We start from the raw sequence: 11,222 nt of genomic DNA, 5'->3' as shown, positions 1-11,222 counted from the left end.
CAGCTGCACTCAGGGAGGAGACGGCTTTACTCTCCCTTTCTGTTCGTCAAGGTCTATGCTTGTTTGAACAGTTGAAAGTTGCAATATCTCCCAAAAGAGCTGTGGCTGGTTCAAAATCCTCGGACAAAAAAATTTATGTAAAGAGTTATCCTTACTGAGAGATATTTTTTTCATTTAGAAATAAAACTATACTTATACAATCACTGTTAATACAGGCATCTATCCCAGCCATGCCTAGAGGACCTGCTGCACTAAATCTGCTGCCATTCCTCCCAAAGTCCGCCACAGCAGATTCTCAAATTTTCAAAACTTGCTTGAAGAAAATGTTCAAACTTCAAACAATGGATAGAAATTTCCCCCACTTCAAAGTGCACAATAACAGAAATAAATTAATGATGTCAGTCTGTTAATATCGCCTTACAGTAGGTAAGAAAATGCAATCATTGAGCTCTTCCCTCAGATGTAGAGCTGAAAGATTCCCGCCTCCATCTGTTTGCTGGCTCGTTGAAATGAAGTTATCTGTGGGTGTTGGAATCCTATAAACCGTCACCCAGATCTGTAAAGATTCTCATTAAGCCTGTCCTCTTTGTCATCTGGAACCCATAGTCGCTCCACATTGTTCCCATCCTCTCTTTCTCTGCGACTCTTTCTGGGAGCAGAACAAAAGGCGGCCCGGCTCCCAATCAGTGCCTCGTGAAGGGGGGATCCCACTCAGGGTCTTAATCAGTGCGCTGCTTAATAGAGCAACACTTCCCAAATATTATTAACCTCATCTGTCTGTATTAGGCCCTAATGGCCTCCCCCTCTTTGTATTGTCTTTGCAGCAGCTGGTAATGTACATATATATTAATCCACTTGCTCTTCGCGTCTGCCGAGAGATTGCGCGGCGGCTCTCGGAACAAACGGTGCCCTTCAGAGAGCGAGGCATACACAGGTTAGGGAGCCACTAATTAAATGTCAGACTTGACAGATTAAAATTATGAAATTTAAAATCTGCAAGTGGCTCTTTGTCATTGTCAAATTAGGGGCCTGCGCCCATGTGATGAAGGGGAAGGAGACGGTGAGCTCTAATGGATTGAAAGGGAATGTGCTTTAACAGCGAGCGGCTCTCAGTGAATAAAGATTTTGCTGCTCTTGCCTCAGGTGGAACAGCTGCATGTTCAATTCCCCCCCCCCCCTTTCCCATATTCCCTCCCAGTGTGGAGGTGAAGAGGTCACTCCAGTGCTGCCAGGTCCGTCCTGACCACTCCATTTAGGGTTTTCATTCCTCTGGCAACACAAATACCTGCCTGCGAAGCCAACGCTCTGGGAAAGGCTATTCCACCTCTGGCTCTCCGTAAGCTCTTACTGCTTTGGAGCCCTCATGGAGACGATGGCGGGTGATTTCCATCACCCGGCATCAAATTAGTGACATTTGTGCAAGCTGAGGGGGATGGCATTTAAATACCCAGCAAAAAAGTTATGTGCATTTCAAAAAGGAAACAAGTTACCTTGACATGGCAAAAAATAAATCCTAAACATTAAGAGCTGTTCTTAAAAAAAAAAAAAAAAAGGTGTCTTTAGAATATATTGGATTGTTTAACGCAAACTTGCTTTACAGATGTCTTTAACCTCCCACAAGGAGAAAAGTGGGAAGCACAAAGAATTTCAGCAGGCTGAGCGTTCTTGTATTTTCAAACTCCCAACCAGCAAAAAAAAAAAAAAATACCTCTGTTAACATAAAACAGGTGTTTTCTTGCATTTTGATAGCAGCTTTGTTTCATCTGTTTTCGCCTCCTCGGCTGCAGTCCTCGGCACAACAAGAGGGGGGAAGCACTCCCAGATATTGTGAACTGAAATATTGTGCACAATGATGCCAAATTAGAGATGTACCTCGGCGCTCATCTGCTGCTTGGAGGTTCAAAGCGCTTTCAGCTTTGACCCGGTCTCACGTATTTGGTTCTGGCAAGGTTGAAAGGGGGCAGGGTGTAATAAAGCCCGGTATGGAGTGGAGGCAGCAAACACTCAACGAGGATCAAAAACACCGGCAACATGAGAAGTGACACGATCCAATTAAATTTAATTACTCGAGCCGTAGTTTCATTTTAACTGACAATTTTGATTAAGGTAACTACGTGCATTTAAAGCTAAAAGCAGAGGCCAAATTGTATCAGAGTAACAGTATTAGCGTACAGGGAGCCGTGACTAGTAAATAGGCTTTAATTAAAGCAGGGCTGAGAAGAGTGGAGCAAGTTCAAAAGTACAGGCGCCATGTCTCGGTTCAGGTGTGTGCTCTCTGGAGTGTGTGTTCAGCAACACATCTTGAACTCAAGTGTTTTAATGTGTCCACGTTTGTTTTTCAGTTCTGTTTTTCAGTGTTTAAACTACCAGTTACCACTGGGTACCATTAGGAAAGGCAGCATAGACGGTTTTAGTTACAGCTCACAGAGTATTCCCATGTCTCTTGGTGTTTTCTTTTTTTTATACAAGAAGCCCATATTCTTCCTTTAAGGCTATGTTTAAACCAACACTTCAAATCAAAAACTTTTTAATGCACAACAAAATTAAAAAATGAGCCACATCTCTTTCCTATGTTATCTCACACTGGGATAATTCTTCTCTTTATCTTATGAAAATGTTTTACTGGATCAAGTTACTACAAGCATCAAAAAGGATCCACTCATCCAAATGTGATTTATTTGTTAAAGCAGAACTGTGTAACTTTTAGCCACTGGATGCGCCAGACCTGTAACTTCCTGTTTTTGTGCTCCTGAAGGCCACCAGCAACACTATACTGTCGCAAAATTAAACAGTCTTCCTCCGTGTTTTGTAATCTGATAGATCACTTTAGATCAGCAGACTGAAAAGTCTTGGAATTACTTGCAAAGACAAGACCACGTTCACCCGCTCTAGGTCACATGATCCATTCAGCGACAGAGCCAAACCTCTCAACTGACATAGGCAAGTTTTTAAGAATATATATATATATATATATATATATATATATATATATATATATATATATATATATATATATATATATTATTATTATTATTATTATTAACCTAATACTTGGTGCACAACTTACACGGTGCTGCTTTAAATTATTTAACATTTTAACGATAATTAGCTTTAAACTGCCCTCGCAATAGCTATATCAATCAAATATTACATCATGTTTATCTCTCATCTCTTCAGGCAAATGCATACCTCTGGTAACAGATAACATGGTTGATAGACGTATGAAACAACGCACCACATTACTAGAGCACAAAACCAACTGCCTTGTGTAAGACGACTAAAGCGTATGACACAATCTCCACATTTAAACAACATAAACTGTTGCATTATATTGTGATACATTTTATGCTACTGTTTTGCTCAAAGCAAAATGAAATAAAAGATTACACTACAAAAAATGCGCATTAACACCTATATACTCATTTATGTATTGTACTGCACACTGCCTTGCAAAAGTATTCACCCCCATTGGCTTCTTACCTGTTTTGTTACATTCCAACCTGTAATTAAAATGGTTTTAAACCATTTAAAACATTTAAATGTTTAAACATTTAATTTAAACATTTTTGTATGTAATGGACATGCACAAAATAGTCCATGTAGTTGAAGTAAAACGAGGAAAGAATATATGGTGAAAAATAATTGGGAGAAAAAAATGAATAATTGACATATGCACATGTATCAACTCCGTTTGCATTCACCATGACCCTGTATGTGTAGAATCAAAGTGTCACATTATCTCTCAATATAAATATGCCTTTTCATAAAGACCTCACAGAATGCAGCACCACTAAGCAAGAGGCATCTCACCAAAAAGACCAAGGAGCTCTCTAAACAAGTCAGGGACAAAGTTGCTGAGAAGTACAAGTCAGGGTGGGGTTCTAAAAAAAAAAATCTAAATCTTTGATGTTGTCCCCATGCACCATCAAATCCTCCATCTTTGAATGGAAAGCATATGGTACCACAAGCATGCTGCTAAAGCAACACTCTACTGATTTCAGGGGAAATCTTTAAATGTGTTGTGATGGCCTAATCAAAGTCCAGACCACAATTCAATTGAGAATTGGTGGTTAGACTTGAAGATTGTTGTTCACTAGTGAAAACCAACCAACATAAAGGAGCAATTTTAGACTGAGTAATGGTCAACAATCCCAGAGGTGGTGATCTCATAGAGACTTATCCAAAGCCAGTTGCAGATGTAATTGCCTCCAAAGGTGGCTCCACAAAGGCAAGTTTCTTTTTGTTGCATAATGCACCCCTGCGTCACACATTTGTGGTAAAACAGATGGTAGTTTGTATCTGATCCAGGTGAGTAAAGTAAATCTAGAAATGACATTCTGCCCTGTTTATAAAGTAGGAAAGTAAAAAAAAGAAAAAAGAACCTTTTTCCTGCAAGGCAACAATGTTACCTCGTGTGACATTACGTAGCTCATCTTTGGAATAGCACATGCTAAAATAGATTTATGAGAAAGATATATCAAACAAACATATTAAATGCATAAAGTAACATTAACTATGAAAATGGGTCATTTCTGACTCTTGAAATGGTCTTGGTAAAAGAAGTGTTTTTAGTCAAAAAGTAAGCAAGCAAAAAAAATAAATAAAAAAAATGCTGTTAGGATGTATGATAATCTGAGACCGGGAAATTGTGGAATACATGGAACATCGACTAACATAACTGACTTATTGCGTGGTGTAGTGGATTAAGTCTAGGACTTTCATTCGGGGGCCCGGGGTTTCAATCTGAGATGAAAGATCCAGCGTAAAACCCAGCCAAGTCTTTGTGCAAGTTGTAACGACTTGCTGTGGCGAACTCTAAATGAGGGAGCAGCCGAAAGGCCTCTCAAAATAGATTTATTACAAAGATATAGAACAAACCCAATCCGGCCGCATTGGACCCATGTTTTTTAGATTAGCTCCAAAATTCAAATCTTTTCTTACTTTTCATTATCAAATCATGTGCTTCTCTCTAAATCATAAAATGCTTTTCTCCATGTTTAAAAACAAGATATACACTCTGTTGCCAAATGTATTTGTTGACCGCTTCAAATTATTGAAGATTCAGGTTTTCCACCAATTTCTATGGCCACAGACGTACAAAATCCAATACTTAGACACACAGACTGCTTTATCAAGCATTTGTGAAATGATGGGCCATTCTCAGGAGATCTATGAATACCAGATTGGCACAATGATTGGATGCCATGTATGCAAAAGGTTCAGCGAAGAGAGTTTTTGCTTGACTAAATATTCCACAGTCGATGTATTATTAGAAAGTAGAAGCTAATAGGAACAACACCAACTCAGCCACAAAGTGGTAGGTGGCATAAAATCAATGGGCAGTATCCGCAAATGCTGAGTCAGTCACTATAGACGTCCAAACTTCATTTGCCATAAAGATGAGCTCAAGAACAGTGCGCAGAGAGCTTTGTGGGATGGGTTTCCACGGATGAGGAGCTGCAATGCTTCGTCATCCCAAGACGCTTTGTTCCATTTCATTATCCCAACCTTGTGGGAACAGATTGTGGATGGGCCCTTTCATGTTCCAATCTACACCACTGCACAAAGCAAAGCCCATAAAGACGTGGACGAGCAGGTTTGGTGTGGAAGAACTCGACAGGCCTGCACAGAGTCATGTCCTCAACCCGACAGAACACTTTCAGGGTAAATCACTGTGCTTACTACGTGAAATCTTGTTTAAATGTATCCGGAAATGTCAGAATTTTGTCTGAATTGATAAATAGTATAGAGATTTTAAGTTAATGTCTTCAGCCCTGTGGAGCATGATCAAATTACTTCTGGTTAAAAATGTAAATGCTTGGAATGGGTGTGATTGAAACTGAATAAATAAATCCTCTTTATGCCATGAAATCCTCCTTCGTGGTACAACTGATTTCTTTGAAGCATGGGTTGACACCTTGAAGACGCCGCGGCAATGCATTGGACGGGTTAGCAGTGAACGTGAGTGGCAGCAACAACAGTTAGCCTAAGGTGTTTCACCTTTATAGTCCTGTGTTCTGCTGTGAGCGTGCTCTTACAGACATACTCTAACCTTTACACTCGGCAAGACGCACCCTCCGCGGGGAATGAGGCTCATCTGCCTGCCCTGTGGTGCTACACCGTCTTCAAAGCTCCCAGAGCATTTGTTTTCTGACTGTCGATGAAAAATGCTCCAAGCTGTTTATCAATTAAGTGTTTTTTTTTTTTTCTGTTATGTGACTAAAATGGTTGTCTATAGGAGGAATATTTAGGAGGAATGCCTCAAAATAGCTGCAGAGATTAAGTCAAAGTAACGAGTCAAATTGATTAAGTAGCAGTAAAACCTCAAGTTTTTTTCCCCAAAAACGTACATAAAGCATGTGGCAAGTGTCCGCCTCCTTTGGAACATTTTACATTTTGTCACGATACAACCACTAATGTAACGGAAACGTGCATCATGCATCAGTACCAAACCCTTTGTACAGTACTTTTGCTGCGGTCTACTTAAGTAGATCTCTATATGCTTTGCACACTTAAAGATGGAAAGTTTTGCAGTTCCGTCAGATTACATCTGAACAACAATTTTTAATTCTTACCACAAATTCTAAATTGGATTAGGTCAGGACTTTGACTGGGTTTATTTTTCAACATACAATTGTAGCTTTGTGTATGTTTATCGCCACTGTCCTACTGGAAACTAACCCTTTTTTAGTCTTTTGAAGACCTTAACAGGTTTCCTTTCAGAACGTCTCTACGCTCATCTCCATCCATCTTCCCAGCAGCTCTGATCAGGATTCCCACAGCATGATGCTGCCACCACCATACTTCATATCCTAACCCTGCTAGAAACGTCTTCACAACTCTATCTACCTGTGTGATGTGTTCCTTAGTCTTCATAAGCAAGTAGGTAAATATTTATTTATGAAATACATTTCAAGATATAAAACTTTCAAAGTTCTTTACAATGTACCGATGCAACATCCCAAGACCCAACAGAAACTAAGCTTTTGGATTACCAGCATTCTCTGACAAACATCTGAAATTATCACACAACAGCTGCATTTACTCTGTTAATAAATAGATTTCATGTGAACATATTTACTACTTTCCTGACTTCTTAAGGCAACTGTTTGCACTGGATTTTATCCAGGAAGCTGAATTGAAATGCATGCCACACTTTTCAGATTTTTATTTGTCAACATTTTTGAAAATCATAAATCATTTTTCTTGAGCCCTAGAATTATGTTACACTTTATGTTTGTCTATCTCATGAAATCCCAATAAAATACTTGGAAGTCTGTGGTTGTCATGAGACAAAATGTGAAGAGGTCTATGAAAGTTCAGTGAAGCATAACAATAAAACAGTTGTTTTGCAAACCATTCATTTTTTACTCATCTTTAGATTGTTCCTTCCTTCATCGTAGTTCAGCAAAAAAAAAAAAAGGCTAAATTGGATCTTTCATGACAAGATGGATGTTTTGGTGAACTGTTTGTGTTCGAGTGTTTGTCGAAGAACGTATGGGAATGCTGCGTTAATCAATGTGTTAATGCCTTCCCATCAGTGCGGAGCAGCTCTGATACTCTGTTCCAGTGTTGTGGGAGAGGCGTTTGCCTCTGTGTGTGTGTGTGTGTGTGTGTGTGTGTGTGTGTGTGTGTGTGTGTGTGTGTGTGTGTGTGTGTGTGTGTGTGTGTGTGTGTGTGTGTGTGTGTGTGTGTGTTCGGTGGGGGGGGGTCAGCCAGGTCAGGCCTGACACCATCTTTAACTGTTATTTACTGTGATTCCACGACAAGACAGATACCAGCTCCTACGAGTCCACTGATGTATGTTAAGCGTGCTCCAAATTACCCGTCTGATGGATCTATTGATGGCCCTTTCCAACCTGTCACCTAGTCTCCATCAGCCTCTCAGTTATCCCCCCGTTCCTCCTCTCTCTCACCTCCTCCATCCTCACCCTCTCTTCCCCTCTCCCCCACCTCGGCCGCCCGTCCCTGTGGGTCTGAATAAGAAATGAGGTCTCAGGCAGAGTGAGACCTTTGTAACGTGCACTTTGCTGTCTGCGTGGCCACCACTGATGCCGCTGCAAAAGTTAAGCCCGTCTGTGTCGGACACGCTCGTATTCATACATTCGCAGAGGCGCTCATTCATGCACGCACCGGTTCCCGTCCCTGGAGATTGAAGGAGGGCAATGTAGACCATGACCGTGCCTGCTAACGGCCCCGTCCCATCACGCCCTGTCATCTATTATTCTCAATTCAAGCTCGTGCTTCAAATAGTAGACCCTGTCACGGGGGAGATGAAGATCCCAGAGGTATCTGTTACAGGTCTTGTAATACGCTGTCACCTGTGAGCCGTCCTGATAATATCTTACGTGCTCTGATTGAGGGGAATCAGGGTTAACTCACTTATGCCATAATAAACTGGAACAATCAGGGCGGAATAAAATCAGCTTCTTAAAAGACTTGTTAGCAGTGAAAATCAACAGCTACTCAATTTCAAAACTCCCCACAGGCTTTTTTGAAAGGGGGAGAAAAAAAAAAAACTAACACTGTATTTTCAGAGCACAGTTGATGATGGGCCCCGTGGTCCCATTAGCTGAAAGATAAGATGAAGATGGTCAATAAGGTGCATGTGTTCTGGTGTGCGCGAGCGCGGTTGCCAGGTCTGCTCGCTCAGATAAATACCGCACTGAATCTGGTTCCCGCTAATTGACTCTCGCAGGCATTACTGGGATTAAGTTAGCAAGAATCCAAAGTTCATTACGCGGATAAATGCATCTCTTAGGCTGCTTAAGAGCTCACATGCAAACTTAACTCCCACATAATAAAAGCCACGGAAAGCTTTCCCTCCAAACGGTGGAGTTAAAAGGTTGAATTCACTCCAGCTGTTAGTCATCGCTTTGTGTCTGCATGTGGGAGGAAATAGCAGTTTTATTTAATGTTTCATTTAACATTTTAAATTAAATGTTTTTTGTTTTGTTTTTTAAGCTGATGTTTTATAATGAATTATGGTTTCGTTAATATGAAAGAAACCACAAAACTGAACACGGAGATTAAAACCGACCCCAGCTCAGATAGAGGAGTCAAATCATAATTACTAGTTAATTAAACAAGAATAAAAACCTGTATAGTGACCATTTTAAATCTTAATAGTGATGATTTTTATAAAACAGTAGTTTATAAATTGAATATTTCTTTGATTCTTTACTATCTAGCTTGTCAAACCATGTCACATACTGATTTAAAACAACCTTAAATGTTTCCACATTTTGTCACCAAACAAGCGTAAGATTTGCTGTATTTTATTTTGATGTGATGTGAACAAGAGAAAGCAGTTCGAAGTAGAAGGTGAAGGAGACATGGTTTTCCGTTTTGTTTGGGTTGAAAAGGTGATCATTGGGGCATGCGCATGGATTCAGCCTGCTTCATTCTGGTGCTGCTAATTAAAATCCAGTGCAAAAAAAACGTCCTTACGATGTCCATTCGTAACTAGAGTCTGCCTGAGTGTAATTTGATCGCACTATACATACAGCTGTTTTTTAATGTCTTAAAGGCTTGTTGGAGAACATTAGTGAGGAAAAAGTATCATGAAGACCAAGGGACGCACCAGGCAGATCAGGTTATGGAGACGCTCAAAGCAGGTTTAGATTATAAAACACTATCCCAAGCTTTTTACGACCCGTCATCCAAAAATAAAAGGTTGATGTACAACTAGAAACCAGCCGAGGTTTGGCTACCTATCTAAAATGACAAGCTGGGCAAAGAGGACGTTAATCAGAGAGGCAGGAAAGACAGGCCAATGGTAACTCTGGAGGACCTTCAGAGAGCCACAACACAAACAGCAGAATCTGTTGACAGGACAACTATTAATTGAATACTTCAGAAACCAAATATTTATTTAAGAGTGGCAGGAAAGCTTGTATTGAATCAAATATAAGCCCAGTTTATACAAGCCATTTATGGGACCCAGCTAACGCATAAAACTGTGATGTCCAAACTTTTTGTTACCGCAACACTCACAAATGACTCACTGGCCAAAATTAGATATTTTTGCTCAAAGGTAAAATCCCAAAATTATATTGGGATTTTTGGATTTTGCACTTGCGCAACAACAAACTAAGCAATATTTAATCAAACTAATATAAGTCATTTTCTGTAGTAAATGTATGTCTAAAACATTGAAGATTTAAACCTTAAAAATGATTTTACCTAATAAAAGAGAGGCTTCCATGTTTGCAAATTCATTTGGGATGCTTTAAAAAGATAGAAAAAAAGTATATACTGTGCCATAAGGACAGGATTTGTGTTACACTTGCTTTAAAAACCATTGTTACTTTTAGCCAAGTTTACTGAATTATTGAAAAGCAGATTTGGGTCCACCCAAAATTAAAAAGTCTGCTTTTGAGTAAAATTCCCCTGATAGATGCGGTCTTATTTACTATGAAAATATAAAATTATTAAAATTATTGAAAAGACAGATACTTTTTACTGTACTTTCTGTTTATAACTGTAAGAACGTCTTAGCCCGTCGCTGATAATTTTGGTGTATTTAAAAAATTGCTTAAACGTCTGCATCTGAATCAAACACCACTGCTGGCGGGCCTAATTTGTATAGTTCTTTAATTGCATTAGGGAGCTACAAAATCAGCCCAGGGGCCACAAAGCCCCCCCCCCCCCGGGACAAACTTTGCACACCCAGATATAAAAGAAGCCAGAACTGGACTGTTTGACCTACGTGGAAATTGCTATGCGTGGTGAAACGTTAACACTGAGCATTCTTAGGGTGAACATGGAGGTGGAAGCATCATGCTGATGAAGGACTGATAAAGCTAAGCACAGGAAAAACGTTACAGACGCAGCAAAACGCTTGAGTCCTGTGTTGCTCCATCTTCCAGCTGGACAAAGACACTGAACACTGCCAGAGCTCCACTACAGTAGTTTTGGTTAAAGCATATTCATATGTTTGAATGCTCCAAACTCCAGACCAAAATCAAACCGAGAATCTGTGGCAAGACTTACAAAATTCATCTTCACAGACTCACTTCTGTGCAATCAGACTGAGCTGTAGAAACAAGTAGGGGCAAAAATGTAGACCTTTTTCTGCAGAGCTGGTAGAAACTTACCCAAATGGTGTTTGGCTGTAAGATTTACCAACGGGGGGGCTTCGACAAATTCTTGAGCTCACACAACGCAGCATTCGCCCTCACACACTTTTAAGCACTGCGAAATGCCGGTCCATAAAATCC

Source organism: Fundulus heteroclitus, chromosome 7 (genome assembly GCF_011125445.2).
Source record: "Fundulus heteroclitus isolate FHET01 chromosome 7, MU-UCD_Fhet_4.1, whole genome shotgun sequence".
NCBI classification, from domain to species: Eukaryota; Metazoa; Chordata; class Actinopteri; order Cyprinodontiformes; family Fundulidae; genus Fundulus; species Fundulus heteroclitus.
The sequence above is the reverse complement of the archived record's forward strand: the minus strand, read 5'-3'. Positions refer to the sequence as shown.